This window comes from Equus asinus, chromosome 27 (assembly GCF_041296235.1).
Source record: "Equus asinus isolate D_3611 breed Donkey chromosome 27, EquAss-T2T_v2, whole genome shotgun sequence".
NCBI classification, from domain to species: domain Eukaryota; kingdom Metazoa; phylum Chordata; class Mammalia; order Perissodactyla; family Equidae; genus Equus; species Equus asinus.
The window spans coordinates 5,790,073-5,810,599 of NC_091816.1; the positions used below are offsets into that span (position 1 = coordinate 5,790,073).

The 20,527-nt window shown below is 40.4% G+C and overlaps 1 protein-coding gene across 3 annotated transcripts in view; it reads right to left on the reverse strand.

The window, feature by feature from the left end:
* Nucleotides 1–20,527, reverse strand: part of ADAM9 (ADAM metallopeptidase domain 9) — a 177,435-nt gene that overhangs the window by 31,219 nt on the left and 125,689 nt on the right. The window contains exon 17 of one of the 3 annotated variants that reach the window (XR_011498901.1): nt 2,328–2,454. The exons of the other annotated variants lie outside the window; for them this stretch is intronic. The gene's annotated coding sequence lies outside the window, so the exon portion shown is untranslated. The remainder of the gene's footprint in view (nt 1–2,327; nt 2,455–20,527) is intronic. 3 annotated transcript variants of the gene reach the window in all.

Genomic DNA, 20,527 nt, shown 5'->3' on the forward strand with positions numbered 1-20,527 from the left:
GGCTTTTTGTCACTTAACCAGGATGTCAAAAATTAAAAGGATGAATAACATACAATGTTAACAAGAATGTGGCAGAAAATAAGACACCTTCACATACAACTAGTGGAACGTAAATTGTTACCACCTTATTGAGAGGCGAATTGGTAATTTCTACCAAATTTTTACTGTATATCTCTCTTAATTTAAAAAACCTACTCCTAGAAATCTATCCTACAGAAGTACTCACAAAAGTAGGTGAGCTTAAATGTCAAAGACTGCTCAGTGCTAGTAAAAAACATATATAAATAAACTGCAGACAATATAAATTTCTACAATGTGGTTAAGTAATTGGTATATCTACAGTGGAATGAAGTGCATTATCATATAATGAGATAAAGGATCTCTGCACTGTGTGGTTGAGTAAAAACATTTCAGATTATTTAAAGTCTAGTCCTAAAGTCTAACGGGGGTGGTGGGTAGTATACATTTGTACATGCCCAGAAAGAAGACTGGACAGATATACAACATAGTGTTAACAGTAGTCACCCCTAGGAAATGAGTTTGAAAAAAGAAACAATGAGTAGGAATTCAGCAGGGGATCTTTATTTTTTGTTTTACACAATATTTTTGAATATTTTAATAATTAAAATATGATAGTCCCATAATTTTTTTAAAAAACCTTTTCCAAACAAAGAAAAACTCAGATTGAGCCATAAAATAAAATATAATTATATGCTATTCACAAGGCACACACTTAAAACAAAATGACCCTGAAAACAGTTGGGCAAAATTCTATTAGGAAAATTTAAATATAAAGAAACTGTGGTAATAGTACCAATTAAGGTAAAATTTAAGATAAAAACATGAAGATATAGCAAAATACACTTTAAACTAATAAAAGATATAATCCACAACTAAAATGTAACAGTCAACAAACATAGTTTCAGCATTCTTTGTGCAAAAAATGTTGTAACTGCAAGGGAATATGAAAAGAGAAAGCTACCAGGAGACTTTAACAGTCCTTTCTTTAAATCTTTATCATGTTAAGAAGAAGAATAAAGGACTAGCCCCATGGCCTAGTGGTTAAGTTCGGCGCGCTCCACTTCAGTGACACAGGTTCAGTTCCTAGGCACAGACCTACACCAATTATTGGTAGCCATGCTGTGGTGGCAACCCACATGCAAAATAGAAGATTGGCACAGATGTTAGCTCATGGAAAACCTTCCTCAGAAAATATATAAATAAATAATAATAATAAATAAATAAAATAAAGCTATAAGAGGAGCAATAAATAAGAATGTGAAAGATCTGAATATATAATTATCAAGCACTAAATAAGTAAGAATACACTCTCTTCAAACTCAGAACCTTTATCAAAAAATGAACATATACAGTCAACTCATTAAGTATGGGTTTCATTCCTAGAAATGACCAAAAACATTAAACCAAGCACAAAACACCTGGTGGTTTTTAAAGCTATCAGAGCATGTTCAATTTCTAAAGCAAAGAGTCATTTTCATACTCAGTAAATCTTTTTGCCTTCTCTCACATTACATTTTGGGAAAAGAAAAAGGTATGTTTTTGGTTATGATTTTCAAACCAGGCAATCAGCACTTTTTTCTGTTACAGCAACAGTTTCCAAGAAAAATCTCATAACCTTGGTAACATGTAAATTTTTAAGTAATCAAGCATTCCAGCAAACTGTATCACCACTATCATGAATTCTTCCTGCTGTAGATTCACTCAGCCTATGATGTCAATCAAAGCCTCTGAATGAACACGCTGTGCTACTCTCAATCAAGCTGACAGAACACTTCCAAAGTAACTTCTAAAGAACAGGGTACCACTTAACCTTCGTTTTTCATTTAATTTTTTTAAAACAAAATAATACATGCACATGGTTAAAAATCTAATATTGCTAAAAGTGCCTATGATGAAACCACTCCATGACTCCATTCTATCTCCTCTGCCACTCTAGCAGTCGGGAGGCAATCACCATTGCCTCTATTTTAAATCAGTATACTATTTCTTGACATCTATTCCAGACGTCATCAATTAACATCCTTGATGATAGATAAGAAGTCAGCTTTCTAACACAAAACCAAATTCCCCTCCTCAACCTTCTCAAAGTAAACATTGCTTAATATTTACACCATTAATACCAGGATACAATCCAGTCAGTAGACCAAACGCCACTTTTCCTTGAGCTCAGAACTAGGTGACAGACGACAGGGGAGGAGGTCAATTGCCAATAAAAGTACCATCTTTATTATCAATAAAGCATTTAACACGACTTAAGTAAATAGCAAAATGGGCTTCCTAATACTGCATCCCAAAATCAAACTTACCTGCCTAGTCCCAGGCTGCTCTGGACAACCACAGGCCTCCCCCAACATAAGCAGAGGCTACCCTGCTAAATTTACTGCATGGTTGAGAGAGCAGGCCAGAATGCACCCTCTCTGCAGCCAGGTAGATCTGAAAAGAGAAGACAGAAGGGGCTGAGCCACCCATGCACATGTCTTCTCCCAAACTCATTACTTGCATCAGTCACTTTGCTTCCCTTGGAGCAAAGTGAAGGAGGAACACACTGAGACCAGGAGTGTTACTTTTTTTCCAGCTTTATTGAAATATAATTGATGTATTATGTTGTGTAAGTTTAAGGTGTACGACATGTTGATTTGATAAACTTGTATTTTGTGAAGTGACTACCACAGTAGCATCAGTTAACACCTCCATTACTTCACAAAATTGCCTTTTTTTTGTAGTGAGAACATTTAAGATTTACACTCGTAGTACTTTCAGGTATATAAATACAGTATTGTTAACTATAATCACCATACTGAATATTAGATCCCAGAACTTATCTTGTAACTGGAAGTTTGTACCCTTTGACCAACATCTCCCCATTTCCACCACCCCACTCCCAGTCCCTGGCAACCACAATTCTACTTTCTGTTTCTATGAGTTCAACTTGTGTGTATGCATGTGTGAGGAATAGCTGCCTTGAGCTAACATCTGTTCCCAATCTTCCTCTTTTTTGGCTTGAGGAAGATTAGCCCTGAGCTAAAATCTGTGCCAATCTTCCTCTACTTTGTATGCAGGATGCCTCCACAGCATGACTGATGAGTGGAGTAGGTCTGCACCCAGGATCTGAACCCGTGAACCCTGGGCCATCGAAGCAGAGTGCACGGAACTTTAACCACTTGGCCACAGTCTGGCCTGAGTTCAGCTTTTTAGATTCCACATATAAGTAAGATCATATAATATCTGTCTTTCTCTGTCAGACTTATTTCACTTAGCATAATGCCCTCAAGGTCCATCCATGTTGTTGTAATTGGCAGGATTTCCTTTTTTCTCATAGCTGAATAATAGTCCCTTGTGTGTGTATATATATATGTATATGTATACATATATATCCCATATCTTCTTTATCCATTCATCCATAAATGGACACTTAAATTGTTTCCATATCTTGGCTATTGTAAATAATGCTGCAATGAACACAGGACCAATCCATGAGAATGGGATATCTTTCCATTTATTTGTGTCTTCAATTTCTTTCATCAAAGTCTTATAGTTTTCAATGGACAGACCTTTCACCTCCTTGGTTAAATTTATTGATAAGTATTTTATTTTTCTGATGCTATGTGAATGGAATGGTTTTCCTTTTTTCTCTTTCAGATAGTTCATTGTTAGTGTATATACATGTAACTGATATCTGTATGTTGATTTTGTATCCTGCAACTTTACCAAATTTGTTGATTAGTTCCAAAAGTTTTTTGGTGGAGTCTATAGGATTTTCTATATAAAACATCATATCATTTGCAAACAAAGACAATGTCACTTTTTTATTACAATTCGGATGCCTTTTATTTCTTTTTCTTGCCTGACTGCCTTGGCTAAGACTTCCAGTGCTATGTTGAATAAGAGTAGTGAGACTGGGCACACTTGTCTTGTTTCTGATCTTGGAGAAGCTTTCAATTTTTCACTGTTAAATATGATGTAAGCTGTGGGCTTGTCATACATGACCTTTATTACATAGAGGTTCATTCCTAATATGTCCAATTTGTTGAGGGGTTTTTATCATGAATGGATATTGTATTTTGTCAAATGACTTTTCTGCATTTATTGAGAGGACCATATGATTTTTATCTTTCATTTTATTAATGTGGTGTATCACATTTATTGATTTGCTTATACTGAACCATCCTTGCATTCCAGGGATAAATACCACTTGACCATGGTATACAATCTTTTTATTGTGCTGCTGAATTTGGTTTGCTACTATTTTGCTGATAATTTATACAGCTATATTCATCAGGGATATTGGATTGTAATTTTCTTTTCTTGTAGTGTCCTTTTCCAGCTTTGGTACCAGGGTGATGCTGGTCTTGTAAAATGAGTTTCAGAGTGTTTTCTCCTCTTCAACATTTTGGAAGAGTTTAACAAGGATTGGCATTAATTCTTCTTTAAATGTTTGGTAGAATTCACCACTTAAATCATCTGCACCTGGGCTTTTGTTAGGAGATTGCTGATTACTGATTCAGTCTCCTTACTTGTTATTGGTCTCTCCAAATTTTCTATTTCATTATGATTTAGTCTTCGTAGGTTGTATACATCTAGAAATTTACCCATTTATTCTATGTTATCCAATTCATTAGCATATAATTGTTCATAGGAGTTTCTTATGAATCTTTGTACTTCTGTGGTATCAGTTGTAATGTCTCCTCTTTCATTTCTGATTTTATTTGAGTCTTCTCTCTTTTTTTCTTAGTTACTCTAACTAAAGGTTTGTCAATTTTGTTTATATCTTCAAGAAATCAGCTCATTGTTTCTTTGATTTTTTTATTGTTTTTCTGGTCCCTATTTCATTTATCTGCCCTGATCTTCATTTTTCCTTCCTTTCACTACCTTTGAGCTTAGTCTGCTCTTCTTTATATATTTTCTTGAGAGGTAAAGTTAGGTTTTTTTGTTTGAGATCTTTCATTTTTCTTAATGTAGGATTTATCCCTATAAACTTCCCTCTTGGAACTGCATTTGCTGCATCCCATAAGTTTTGGTTTGTTGTGTTTCCATTTTGTTTCAAGATATCTTTGATTTCCCATTGGTTGTTCAGGAAGGTGTTGTTTAATTTCCACATATTTGTAAATTTTCAAGCTTTCCTCTCATTGTTGATTTCTAGTTTCATACCACTGTGGTCAGAAAAGATACTTCATATGATTTCAATCTTCTTAAATTTGCTAAGACTTGTTTGGTGATCTACCATATGATCTATCCTGGAGAATGTTCCCTGTGTGCTTGAGAAGAATGTGTATTCTGGGGCTGCTGGATGGAATGTTCTTTATATGTCCGTTAGGTCCATTTGATCTAAAGCATAGTTCAAGTCCAATGTTTCTTGATTGATTTTCTGTCTGGATGAGTTATGCATTGTTGAAAGTTGGATGATGAAGTCAGCTACAATTTTTGTATTGGTGTCTATTTCTCCCTTTAGATCTCTTAGTATTTGCTTAATATATTTAGGTGTTCTGGCGTTGTACTCATTTATATTCACAATTGTTATATTCTCTTGATGAGCTGACCCCTTTATCATTATATAATGACCTTCTTTGTCCCTTGTTACAGTTTTTGACAAAGTCTATTTTGTCTGATATAAGTACAGCTACCCCCGCTCCCTTTTGGTTTCTACTTGCATGGAAAATCTACTTCCGTCCCTTCTCTTGGAGCTTATGTGTGTCCTTAAAGCTGCAGTGAGTCTCTTATAGGCAGCATTTAGTTTAATCTTGCTTTTATTATCCATGCAGCCACTCTAAGCCTTTTGACTAAAGAATATAATCCATTTATATTTAGAGTAATCATTGATATGTAAGGACTTACTAATGCTATCTTATAGTTTTCTGGCTGTTCTGTAGTCTCTTGTTCCTTTCTTCCTCTTGCTGCTCTCCTTTGTGAAATAGCAATTTTTTCCATAGTGGTATGCTATAGTGGTATCCCTTTCCTTTACCCTTTGTGAAACTACTGTTAGTGTTTGCTTTATGGTTAGCATAAGGATTACATAAAACATCTTATACATACAACAGTTGATTGTATGGTTGACCACACACAAAAGCTCTACCCTTTTACTCCTCCCCTTTTATGTTTTTGACGTCACAATTAACCACTTTTTATGTTGTGTATTCATTAACAAATTATTTTCAATACAGTTATTTTCAATACTCTTGCCCTTTAACCTTTATACTAGAGTTAAGTGATTAACACACCATCATATTACAGTGAATTTGGCTATATATTTACCTTTACCAATGTATTGTATATTCTCATATGTTTTCATGGTACTAATTAGCATCCTTTCATTTCAACTTAAACTTTGCAGCATTTCTTGTAAGGCAGGTCTAGTGGTAATGAACACCCTCAGCTTTTGTCTGGAAACATCTTTATCTCTCTTTCATTTCTGAAGAACAACTTTGCTGGATAGAATATTCTTGGTTGGCACTTTTTTCTCTCAGTACTTTGAATATATCATCCCACTCTCTCCTGGCCTGTAAAGATTTCTGCTGAGAAACCCACTGAAAGCCTTGTGCATGTTCCTTTGTAAGTTATAAGCTTCTGTTCTCTTGCTGCTTTTAAGATTTTTTTTTGTCTTTTATTTTTAACAGATTTATTATGATGTATCTTGAACTGGATCTCTTCAAGTTGAGCTTGTTTGGTGACCCAATTGCTTCATGAACTTGGATATCCAATTCTCTGCTCAGCTTTGGAAAGACCTCAGCCAGTATTTTTTTTTAAATAAGCTCTCTGCCACCTTCTCCTTCTCTTCTCCCTCAGGAACTCCAAGAATTTGCCAATTGTTTCTTTTGATGTTATCTCATAGATCATAGCAGCTTTCTTCACTCTTCATTCTTTGTTTTTTCTTTTCCTCTGAATGGATAATTTCAAAGTTCCTGTCTTCTAATTCATAGATTCTTTCTTCTGTTTGATCCATTCTGATGTTGATGCTCTCTATTGTATTTTTCATTTCATTTATTGTATTCTTCAGCTCCAAAATTTCCATTTGGTTCTTTTTTTATGATTTCTATCTCTTTGTCAAACTTCTCATTTTGTTCATGTACTGTTTCCCTGATTTCATTAAATTTTCTTTCTATGTTTTCTTGTAGCTCATTGAGCTTTTCTAAAACAGCTATTTGAATTCTTTATTGGTAAATCACAGATTGCCATGTCTTTGGGATCAGTTACTGGAAGATTATTGTAATCCATTCGTGGTGTCATGCTTCCTTGGTTTTTCACATTCCTTGAAGTTTTGCACTGCTGTCTTTACCTTTGAAGTAGCAGTCAACTCCTCCAGTCTTCACTAAATGCCTTCAGGAGAGAAACACCTTCCTTCACTCCAGCTAGGGATTCTGAGGCTTTCTCAGAACTTCTATAGATATGCCTGTATCACACTTCTTGCTCCCTCTTGTGGCAGAATTCTTAAGCTTATTACCTTCTCTCAATCCTCCAACACAAGCCAGGTGCTGACAACCTCCTTTTTGCTTTCCCCAGAGTGGCACTAAAGTCAAGTTTGTGGTCTCTCTCTGGCTCACAGATTTTGGCTGGTTTTCTGCACACACTACTACCTGTCTGAAAAGCTTGCTCTTGTCACTGCTGTTGGGAGGGCACATAGGGTGCTGGCCACAGGGTGAGGGGGTGTCTAGGTGAGGCAAACAAAGCACTGAGGGTACCCACAGGTCACTTGGGGGGATCCACAGGCAAGGCTTCCCAAGCTGCTTCTGGGTGGGCTTCTTGATGGAGTCCAGTACACAGTTAGTAAGATCCACAACACTTTAATGTCCTCCAACAGTCCTATGTGCCACTCTCCCATGCTCTCCCCATCTACCAGTCATGCAGCTCACAAGTAAGTGCTCTGGATGGGGTGAGAAAGAATGGGCCCCACACAGCTGGGGAAGCCAGGCGCTTACAAATCCACTCTCATTTTCCCCCTGCAGGAGAAACCAAGGGCTGAGAAATCTCTCCTGGTCCTAAGCTGTGCCACCTTGGGTGAGGGGTGATGCAGGTAAAGTCATACTCTTATTTTTACCTCTCCATTGCACCCAAAGTCATATTTTTTTTGCTCCAACATTGTACTGGAACTTCTCCACTTGAAACCTGGACCTTACAAAGGTTCTCTCATTGTGGCTGACTGTCTAGGACAATGTTTTCCAGGGGCTTCCAGACCTTGGCCCAGAAGGGCTAGAGCCAGGCACAGGCCACTGCAGGGTCCACAGTAAGGACTGAGGTCTGTATGCCTATTACCTGACTCATCCAGGGTCTCTTGACATATGGTACTGGATCCCACCACTCCCACAAAGGCACTTTTTTCCGTGGATGGATGCCAATTGTTCTTGTTGGTGGGGAGGGGAGGACATTGACAAGGAAACAAGGAAGTGGAGAATAAGTACCCCTCGCCAACAATTAAGACAAAACACCGTTGATTTCAAAGCTATGTACTAAGGGTATATTTCCTTTATTATATAGCTTTTGTTTTTACTATAGCTGACACTTGCCTTTGTTCTTACACAACTGGCCTTTGTCATATCAATATTCAACCTCCACCAAAAAAAAGCTAGCCTGTTACTTCCTCTTTTTTCTTCTTTCTCTAGAAGCCTCCCTACCTACAGGGTTCCCTTGCTCCAGTCTAAACTAATTCTCTCCTGGCCTGATACACAGCTGTTATCTTGGAATTTCTCTTTGACATTCTTCTGCATCCTAGATTACAATTCTTTCTCTTTTTGGTTTACTTCCTCATTTACTGGACTATTATGTTAGATGATTTCCTAAGAAAGGATAAATAAAAGATAAATTTACTGAGCCTTCAAATGTGTCAAATGTTTTTATTGTGTCCTCTCACTTGATTGAGACTTTGGCTGTGTATGGAATTCTAGGTTGAGAATCTTTCAGAAAGATGAAAGTATTGCGCCCTTATCTTCCAGAATTCAGTTCTTAATCTCATTCCTTTATATCTGACCTACTTTTTCTTTTGGTCTCTGGAAGCTATTAGGATTTTTCTTCACAAGTATTCTGAAATTTTACAACTGTCCACCTTCTCTGTTTCTTTTCTGTAAAATAGAGATTTAAATTTGTTGGATTTTAAAATCTTTGATCCTCATAGGCTTGAATCTTTTCCATTTTTTTATCTCAGTCTTTTTGTTCTGCTTCCTCAGAGCATTGTCCAACTGTATGTAACAATCCGTCTACAGTTCAGTTATGCCTGCACCAAGGGGAGCAGTGCACTAGGATTAAGATAGGGAGACAGGCGTCTCAAAGGAGGATGGCCAAATATAATACCAAAAATCTTACCTCCTCATCTCCAACCTAGAGAAACAGGGAACTGCTTACTTATGCTTTGTTGACAGGATAAGAGAAGTGGACAGATAGGAGAAGGAGTTGGCCTCTCCATTAGTAGACTAAAAGTAATTCCATTTTCAGTCTCCTGCTTCACTCCACTCTTGCTATGACCATTCATTCCAAATCACCAATTTGTTTAGGGTTCTGCCAAGATACGGTCTTCTTATTCACATCCTATCAGTTTGCACTGCAAGTTGTAGGTTCCACTATTCTGTACTCTTTCAGTTTTTCAAAACTTGTTGAAATCTTTATCTATTGATTCATTTAGTATATTTCATACTTTGGGAGTTATTCCCTATTTATTCCTTTATCTTTTGAGATGTTTTGGCAGACAAAGAAGATAAATGAACATTACAACCCACCATCTTTTACAGATGCTTTTTTCCAATTCATACTTTTACTGGGAACTTCATTAATTTGCAGCAACTGACTGTGATGATTACTCTTATGTGTCCACTCATATGGACACAGGGTGCCAAATATTACTCTGAATGTTTCTATGAGGGCTTTTTGGTGAGTTTAACATTTAAATTAACAGACTGAGTAACACAGATGGCTTCCCTAATGTGGATGGGCCTCATCTACCCAGTTGATGGCTGAAATAGAACAAAAAGGCTGACCCTCCCTTGAATAATACAGAATTACTCCTACCTGCCTGTCTCTGATCTGGGACTGCAGTTTTCCCTGCCTCCTGATTTGAACTAAAACATCAGCTCTTCCTGGGTCTCAAGTCTGCTGGCTTTTGGACTAGAACTATCATCAGCTCTCCTGGTTCAGAGGCCTTTGGACTCAGGCTGGAACTACACCACACTGTCTCTCCTGGATCTCCAGCTCACCAACTGCAGATCTCGGGCCTTGTCAGCCTCCATAATCGTGTGAGTCCATTCCTTACAATAAATCTCTTTATATATATATATACTTCCTATTGGTTCTGTTTCTCTGGAGAACCCTGACTAATGAAGATATTGATACCAAGAGTGGTTCTATAAAAACAGGTTTTAAGGATGAGTTTTCTGAATTGCTTCCTGGTTTTCTGGAATTGGCACTTTTACCCAATTACATTTGAAGATATTAATGACTATTTCCAATAGTAAAGAGACTACTGATGGTCCATGGCATGATCTGGAAATAGAGACACAGAAAATATCACTACCAGTTATTCCTAATCAACCACTTATAAGAATCAAGGATCTGGGTAACTGTGTATGATACTTTTGAACACTTTTGTCAAACTAAGAAATTTGAGATTGGATGGTTACTCCTAAAATCACTGGACAAAGTGGGGAAAGAAAAGGATGAGCACATAAATTTGAATTCCCAGCTCAAGTAGGGTATAAATGAGCTTAAGCTTCTAGGTGTGAAGGAGACCCTCACTTCCTTTAGTAGAAGGGCTGAGATGTCTGAAAAGCAAACCCAGAATCTCATCCTGCAAATGGCAAGATTACAGCACAAGTGGAACTCCCGGTCTCGCAGGGTATCTACCATCAAAGTGACGGAACCGACTGGGAAAGAATGAGATCCTGAAAGTTCGAAGGCGGATGTGTGGGAAGACCCTGATGAAGCTGGGGACACAGCTCCTAAATTCTGATGAGTCTTCTTTGCCGGTAGAAGCAGCCTCCCTACCCTCAATAGAGGCCTTTCCACTCCCAAGAAAAGGGATTAGCACTGCATTGCCTGAAGAAACTGTAATGGCCTACTTTGAGGAAACTGCCATGCAAGACAATGTTGATTGTCCTCGGGACTTACCTCTACTACCCTTGCATCTAGACCTATAACTAGACTCAAGTACCAGTAGGCCCTTAAAGGTGAGGTACAAAGTATGACCCACGAGGAGGTGTGCTACATACCAAAAGAACGACTTGAGTTTTCTAACTTATACAGACAGAAATCCAGGGAGCATGTGCGGGAATGGATATTAAGGGTGTGGAAAAATGACAGAAGGAACATAAAGTTGGGTAAAGTCTAACTTATTGATATGGACTTCCTATGTAGAGATTCTGTATTCAACGCTGCGGATCAGGTATTTAGAAAGAGCTACAACAGTTTGTTGGTTACTCGGCTAAAACATGGAACTAAAAGGTAGCCCATGGTGAGCAAGTTGGAAATGCCGGACCTGCCTTGGTTTAAGGCAGAAGAAACAATTCCAAGGCTTAGGATGATTGGAATGTTAGAATGGGTTTGCCATGTAAGACCTACTCACTCGCTAGAAGGGTCCAGAAGATACATCTTTCTCCACAATTGTGAGAAATAAATTTCTGAGGGGAGCTCTAGCATCTCTGAAGAGTTCTGTGATCGCTATTCTCTATAGGCCAGACCTTACAGTGAGAACTGTGGTCACTGAATGGAGAAACTGAAACACAATGGGAGTATTAGGATTCCAGGGTAACAGGGGCCAAGTGGCAGCTCTCAACTGTGAAACAAATATGAGCAAGTTTAAAGTAATGGAGGTGTAGAATCAAAGTAGCAATCAGAATAATCCAACTCTCAGAGACCTGTGGTGTTGGCTAGTTGATCATGATGCTCCTGAAAGTGAAACAGATAGGAAAGCTACTAGCAAATTCTTACTAGATTTGTATAAGCAGAAAGTTCTAGGTCAAGGGAACAAGAGTATAACCTGAATTTAAAAAACACAGTCACAGGCCCTCAACCGATTCCCAGACTTGAGCCATATTACAGACCCGGAACCCCTTAAATGAAGAAGAGGACAGGTCTCCTTTAGGAAGGACCCTGATACACTGCCAAAAATTTATACTGTTAATCTTTCTTTCTCCAACAGGACCTGTCTTTTTACCAAGGTAACTGTGCAAGGTGGAAAACGAAATACTCAGACCTTTCAGGGACTACTGGACACTGGCTCTGAATTGACACTAATTCCAAGAGACCCAAAACATCAGTGTGTTCTACCAGAGTAAGGACTTATGGAGCTCAGGCGATCAATGGAGTTTTAGCTCAGGTCCTTCTCACAGTGGACCCAATGGGCCCCGAAACCCATCCTGTGATTATTTCCCCAATTTCAGACCACACAATTGGAATACACATAATCAGCAGCTAGCAGAATCCCCACATCAGTTCCCTCACCTATGGAGTGAGGGCTATCAGGATGAGAAAGGCTAAGCGGAAGCCACAGAAATGCCACCACTGAGGAATCTAGTAAACCAGAAGTAATATCACAGTCCTAGAAGGACTGCAGAGATTAATACCACCATCAAGGACTTGAAAGATGGAGGGGTGGTGATTCCCACCACATTCCAATTCAACTCACCTATCTGGCCAGTGAGAAAGACAAACGGATCTTGGAGAATGATAGTGGATTATCATAAGTTTACCCAGGTGGTAACTGTAATTGCAGCTGCTGTAGCAATTATGGCTCCATTGCTTGAGCAAACTAACATATCTCCTGGTACCTGGTAGGCAGCTACTCAAATGAAAAAATGGTTTTTATCCATATTGGTCAATAAGGACCACCAGAAACAGTTGCTTTCAGCTGGCAAGGCCCACAATACAGCTTCACTGTCGTCTCTCAGGGGTACAGCAACTCTCTAGCCCTACGTCATAATTTAGTTTGCAGGGACTCTGATTGCCTTTCCTTCCACAAGATATCACACTGGCCCATTATGTTGATGACATTATGCTGAGGGGACCTAGCGTGCAAGAAGTAGCCACTACCATAGACCAATTGGTAAGACATTTGTGTGCCAGAGTTGGAAAATAAATGTGACAAAAATTCAGGAGTCTTCTACCTCAGTGAAATTTCTAGGGGCCCAGTGGGGTGGGACATGTCCAGATTTCCCTTCAAAAGTGAAGGATAAGCTGTTGCATCCGGCCATACCTACAACCACAAAAAGAGGTAAAACACCTAGTTGGCCTCTCAATTTTGGCAGCAACATATTCCTCATTTGGGCATGCTATTCTAGCCTATTTATCAAGTGACCTGAAAAGCTGCTAGTAGAGTGCAGACCAGAGCAAGAGAAGGCTCTGCAACAGGTCTAGGATGACAAGCAAACTGCTCTGCCACTTGGGCCACATGATCCAGCAGATCCAACGGTGATTGAAGGGTCAGTGGCAGATAGTGATGCTCCTCTGGCAGTTTCCTACAGGTGAAGAGCACTGCAAGCCCTCAGGATTTCAGAGAAAATCTCTGCCATCCTCTGCAGATAACCACTCTCCTTTTGAGATACAGCTCTTAGCCTGCTGCTGGGCCTTTGTAGAGACTGAATGCACAGCAGCATTTCATCATCAAATGAAAGTGGTACATACATGATACAGCCTGAGCAGGCCCTGAAGGGACTAGTGAGTTACATGAAGAAATGGCCCAACAGATGTTAGCTCAGGGCCACTCTTCACCAGCAAAAAGAGGAGGATTGGTGGCAGATGTTGGCTCAGGGCTAATCTTCCTCAAAAAGAAAATAAAAGAAATGGCCCAATTGCCCATGGTCTCCATTCCTGCTACACTGTCTTCTCTCTCGCAGCCTGCACCTATGGCCTCATAGGGAGTTCTCTCTGATCAGTTGAGAGAGGAAAAGAAGACTTAGGCCTGGTTTTCAGATGGTTCTGCACAATACGCAGGCACCACCCAAAAGTGGACAGCTGCAACATCACAGCCCCTTTCTGGGACATCCCTGAAGAATAACGGTGAAGGGAAGTCCTCCCAAGGGACAAAATCTCAAGCAGTGTACCAGGCTGTTCTCTTGGAAGTTTGCTTGGAAAGAGAAATGGCCAGACATGCTTTATATATCAATTCATGGGTTGTGGCCAATGGTTTGGCTAGATGGTCAGGGACTTGAGAAAAGCATGATTGGAAAATCGGTGAGAAGGAAATTTGGGGAAGAGTTATATGAAAAGAACTATATGACTGGGCAAAAAATGAAAATATTTGTGTCCCATGTGAACGCTCACCAAAGGGTGACCTCAGCACAGGTGGATTTTAAGAAGCAAAAGTGGATAGGCCGCTCCATTTGTGGATACCAGTCAGACTCTTCCCCCAGCCATCCCTGTCAATGCCCAGTGTGCTCATGAACAAAGTGGCCATGGTAACAGTGATGGAGGTTATGCATGAGCTCAGCAACATGGACCTCCGTTCACTAAAGCCAACTGGGCTCGGCCACTGATTCCCAATCTTCCAGCAGCATAGAGTAACACTGAGTCCCCGATATGGCACCATTCCTCGGGGCAATCAGCCAGCTACCTAGCAGCAGGTTGATTATATTTGACCTCTTTCATCCTGGAGGGTGCAGAATTTTGTTCTTATTGGAATACACACTTACTCTGGCTATGGATTTGTCTTCCCTAGATGCAATGCTTCTGCCAAAACTACCATTGGTGAATTGACAAAATGTCTCATCCACCATCATGGTATTCTACAATGCATTGCTTCCCATCAAAGAACTCATGTCACAGCAAATGCAGTGATAGAACGGGCCCATGCTCACGGAACTCACTGGTCTTATCATGTTCCCCACCATCCTGAAGCAGCTAGTGTGATGAAATGGTAGAACGGCCTTTAGAAAGTTCAGTTACAATGCCAGCTAGGTGGCAGTACCTTGCAGGAAGGGGCAAGGTTCTCCAGAAAGCTGTGTATGCTCTGAATCAGTGTCCAATATAATGTGCTGTTTCTCCCACAGCCAGGATTCATGGGTCAAGGAATCAAGGGGTGGAAGTGGAATGGCACCACTCACTACTTCTCCTATTGACCCACTGGCAAAATTTTTGCTTCCTGTTCCCACAACCTTATGCTCTGCTGGCCTAGAGGTCTTAGTTCTAGAGGGAGGAAGGCTTCCATCAGGAGACACAACAATCATCCCACTGAACTGGAAGTTAAGACTGATGCTCAGCTACTCTAGAGTCCTCAAGCCTCTGAATGAACAGGCAAAGGGAGTTCCTGCGCTGGCTAGGGTGGACTGATCCTGACTACCAAGGGGAAACTGGACTGCTCCTCCACAGTGGAGGTAAGGAAGAGTATGTCTGAATACAAGAGATCCCTTAGGGCATCTCTTAGTACCACCATGCCCTGTGATTATGGTTAATGGAAAACTACAACAACCCAATCAAGGCAAGACTCCTAATGGCCCAGAGCCTCCAGGAATAAAGTTTGGGTTCACCCTGCCAAGTAAAGAATCATGACCAGCTGAGGTGCTTGCTGAAGGAAAAGAGAATATAGGATGGAAGAAGTGGAAGAAGATAGTTAAAAATATCAGCTATAATCATGTGACCAGTTACAGGAACAGGACTTTAACTGTCATGTGTATTTCTTCCTTATTTTGTTATGAGTATGTTTGTATGTGTGTACATGTATGAAATACCTTTGGCTTTTTCCCCTCTCTTATTCCCTTGTCATGTAACATAAGATGTATCGACTTTATATCACAGTACTTAAGTATTGTTAACATCATAGGATTTCAGCTACAGGATATCAAGAAAAGTAATCAATGCTCAAGGACTTTATCTCTCCTTTGAGGCAGGATTTAGTGCATTTTCAGTTGTATGCAGGTTAGTTGTATCATGTTAGGTGGGATTATGACCATGTTGTTATCTTCACTTGGAGACTATGTACAGTATAAGGAGAGGCATATGGGCACCAAGCTGACAAGGGTTGGACTTATGATGATTAATTTTATGTATCAACTTGACTGGGCCACAGAGTGCTTAGATATTTGTGCAAATATTATTCCAGGTGCTTCTCTGGGGTGTTTTTGGATGTGCTTAACATATAAATTGATCAACTGAGTAAAGCAGATTGCCCTCTCTTATGTTGTGGCTCACCAATCAGTTAATGGCCTAAATAAAACTAAAAGGCTGACCTTTAACTGAATAAGACAGAATTTCTCCTACTTGTCTGGCTTCAAGCTAGGACACTGTTTTTTTTTTCCCATTTCTGGATCTAAACAGAAACATAAGCTCTTTCTCGGTCTCGGACCTGCTGGCCTTCAGACTGGAACTACATCATCAGCTCTTCTGGGTCTCCAGCTTGCACAATGCAGATCTAAGGATCTGTTAGCCTACATAATCATAAGGCAATTCCTTGTAAGAAATCTTATATACATATACATACACACACACACACACACACACACCATTGGTTCTGTTTCTCTGGAGAACCCTAATACACTGATCAATATTTCTCACTCATGCCCAGACCAAGAACAAACAAACACTCGAAACAACTGAAACATGCAAATGTTGAGGGAAAACAGACTTTAGGCACACTGGGCAGGATGCACAACTCAAGAGCGAAAACTACATGGGCATGAGGCAGGAGCGAAATTATCCCATTTCTACCAACCAAAGTCCATTCTAGCGGCTCTGTGTTATGGACTCAACGTCTGTGCCCCCTCAAAATTCGTATCTTGCAGCACTAACCCTCACGTGACGGCATTAGGAGATGAGGCCTTTGGGAAGCAATTAGGGTTAGATGAGGTCATGAGAGAAGAGCGCTCATCCAGTGGATTAAAGCCTTTATAAGAAGAGATGCCAGACTTTGCGCTCTCTTTCTCTCTCTTCCCCTGCATGCACAAAAACGAGGTCACGTGAGCACACAGCAAGATGGTAGCCACCTACAAGCCAAGAGTAGAGGCCCAAGGAGGAAATCTACCTTGACGGCACTGTGATCTTGGACTTCCCAGCCTCCAGAACTGTGAGAAATAAATTTCTGTTGCTTAAACCACACAGCAGATGGTAATTTTTATGGCAGCCTAAGCAGACCAAGACACTCCCACTAATGCCCAACCTCAGGTACTGAAACTGCAAAAAACAGATAAGACTATAATAAAACTTGGCTGTAGTGGTGTCTAACTATTTTATTACTTTCATTTCTGTATTTTGTTGACTTTTTTCCCTTCTCCTACCCAATATGATTTCCCATCTCTTTTTCTTTTTTCTGAGAAATTTACCTAACTCTCCATCTCCCCTCATAGCAGAGGATTAAGCACGTGGGAGAACACGTACTCCAGGTCCTAGCAATCGTATTCCTTTATTCCTCTGGACATTACAACTGGTCCTTCAAGCTGTACATTACATTCTTTTTCCAGAATGTCTTGACTTCCAGCTGGAGAAAAAACAAACCTACCTAGCTCTGAGGTGCTGGAAAAATGTGAGGTTGGTTTTTCCCTGTTATATGGTAAAGATCTGTGTGTAGCATGAGGAAATAAAGCCAACAAGAGAGGAGTGACATCAGCAAGATGGCCAAATAAGATGTCCATCAACTACACCCCCCTCTCCTCAACAATAACAATTTGGAATCCATCCACAGACCAAAGTGCCTTTGCGAGAGCTCTGGAATCCAGGCAGGAGACTATGAAACCCGTGCAGTCCAAGACTGAGGAGAGCACATTTTGAGAAGGCAGGCTCACACCCAGGAGGCTGACTTACCAACCATGGTCCTGGCTACAGACACAGAAACAGCTCCTTATCCCTGAGGACTTGGCTACAGCCCCATTTGGCTTTGGGTCTGTCACCAGCACCATACACCAAGGCACCCATGAGGAGTCACATCCACCTGTGCATCAGGTAGTAAGCATACAGACCTCAGTCCCTGCTGTAGACTCTGAAGTTGTCCATGAACTGGCTCTAGCCCGTCCAAGCCGCGGTCCAGGAGTCCCTGGAGGTAGGCCTGCCAAACTCAGTCAGACTATAGATTCTGAAAGGGCTCAACTCCAGGCCCCTCCAGCCACAGTCCTCAAACAGGCTTGCTCACACAGGAACCCGGAGGGAGAAAGTCCCATCTATGCCCCCAGAGATCCTGAAAGGGTCCTATACTAGGCAGGCCTGCTGGCACAGGGACCAGGCAGAAGAAAGTCCTTTTCGTACCTCCAGAGGTCCTGAAAGGGCCCTATACTTGGCCCCAGTCCCTACCAACTGCAGTCTATGAACAGTCCTGCTGGCACAGGGACCCAGAAGGAGACACTCCCAGCTGCACCCCCAGAAATTCTGAAGGACTCTATACTCAGCTCCAGCCCCATCACAGCCACAGTCTACCAACAGATCTGTCAACTGAGGGACCCAGTAGGAGGCACTCCTATCTCCTGCATGCTCAAAGATACTGAAAGGACCCTCTACTTGGCTCCAGCACTTCCCATTCGCATCCACAGCAGTCTTTCTGGCCCAGGGAACTAGAAGGAAACGCTCCCATTTTCACTCCTAGATATCCTGAAATGGCTCCACATTTGGTTCCAGCACTTTCCAGCCTCAGTCTGCAAGCAGTCCTGCCAACACAGGGATCCAGAGGGAGATACTCATGTTTATGCCTCAGGAGATCCTGAACTAGCCCTATACTCAGCCCCAGCCCCTCTAGCCAAGGTCAGGGAGCAGTCCAGCAACATCCAGGGACCTGGCAGGTGACACACCCATTCGAGCCTCAGGAGCCAGGTCTACAGACCTCAACCTTGGCTATGGAAGCTGAAACAGCCCTGGGATTTGGTTCCAGCCCATCTCAGCCACAGTCCTGGGCCAGTCCTGCCCACTGAGGGATTCAACTAGGAAACAGAGAGCAGCCCTCTGAGTTACCTAGTGGGAACCACACCTGTCCATGTACCCGGTAATAGGCCTTCTGTCTGAGGACCCAACTGTGGACTCTGAAGCAGACCTTTGTCCCAGGGCGACCCTACTGAACAAGGTACTGGAGCCAGTTCAATCTACCTAGGGAGCAGTTAGCATCCAAGACCCTGATAACAAGCCCATCAATCACAGACCCCACAGCAGACCCAGAGACAGCCTTGTAATCAGCTGTAACCCAGCCTGAGATTCTGGAGGTAATCCCATCAGCATAAAGAACAGACAGGAGGTCTCCACCTGCTGAAACTAGTCTGTAACGACTAAAAGAGGTGTTTGCTCCTTCAAATGCACAGACACCAGTGCAAGGCTACATTAAAGAATCAGGCAAATATGACACCACCAAAGGAAATTAATACAGCTCCAATAAAAGATCCCAAAGAAATGGAGATCTATATTTTGCCTGACAAAGAATTTAAAATAATCATTTTAAAGGAACAGAATGAAATGAACAGAGATAGACTGCTAAACAAAATCAGGAAAACAATGAACAAACAAAATGAGAAATTTAGTAAAATAGGAGAAACCATAAAAAGGAACCAAACAGAAATCCTGGAGCTGAAAAATACAATGACAGAAATGAAAAATTCAACAGAGAGCTTCAACCACAGACTTAATCATCCAGAAGAAAGAATCAGTGAACTCAAAGACAGATCATTTGAAATTAGCCAGTTAGAAAAACAAAAAGAAAAAAAGAATGAAAAAGAGTGAAGAAAGCTTATGTTAATTATGGCACACCATCAAGTGAAAAAACATTAGCAGCATAGGAGGCCCAAATGGAGAAGAAAGAGGCAGAAAGTTTATTTAGAGAAATAATAGTGGAATACTTCCCAAATCTTGAAAGAATACGGACATTCAGGTACAGGAAGCTCAAAGGACCCTAACCAAGATCAACCCAAAGAAGAGTACTCTGAGACACACAATAATCAAAATGTTAAAAGTCAAAGATAAAGAGAGAATTGTGAAAATAGCAAGAGAAAATGACTCATTTCATACAAAGGAACCCCTATTCAGCTATCAGTGAATTCTTCTAAGGAAATCTTGCAAGCCAAGAGAGAATAGGTTGATATATTCAAAGTGTGGAATGAAAAACTTCCCAACCAAAATACTATACCTGGCAAAACTGTACTTCAGAAATGAAGGAGAGTTAAAAATACTCCCAGACAAACAAAAGCTAAGGAAGTTCATCATCATTAGATTTGCCTTACAAGAAATGCTAAAGAGAGTTCTTCAAGTTGAAATCAAAGGAGACTAAGTCACAATATGAAAACATATAAAAGTATAAAACTCACTGGTAAAGGGTAAACATATAGTCAAATTCAGAATACCCTAATACTGTAATGATGGTGTATAAATCACTTTACTTCTAGTATAAAAGTTTTTTAAAAAATATTAAAAATAACTATAGGTACCATAGTTTGTTAATGGATGCACAATATAAAAAGATGTAAAGTGTGACATCAATAGCATAAAATACACGGAGAGGAGAAGTAAAGTGTATAGTTTGTGTGTGCAATTGGAAGCAAATTGTTATCAGCTTAAAACAGACTGTTATATCTATAAAATGTTTTATGTAAGACACATGGTAACCACAAAGGAAAAAGACTTAAAGTAGATACACAAAAGA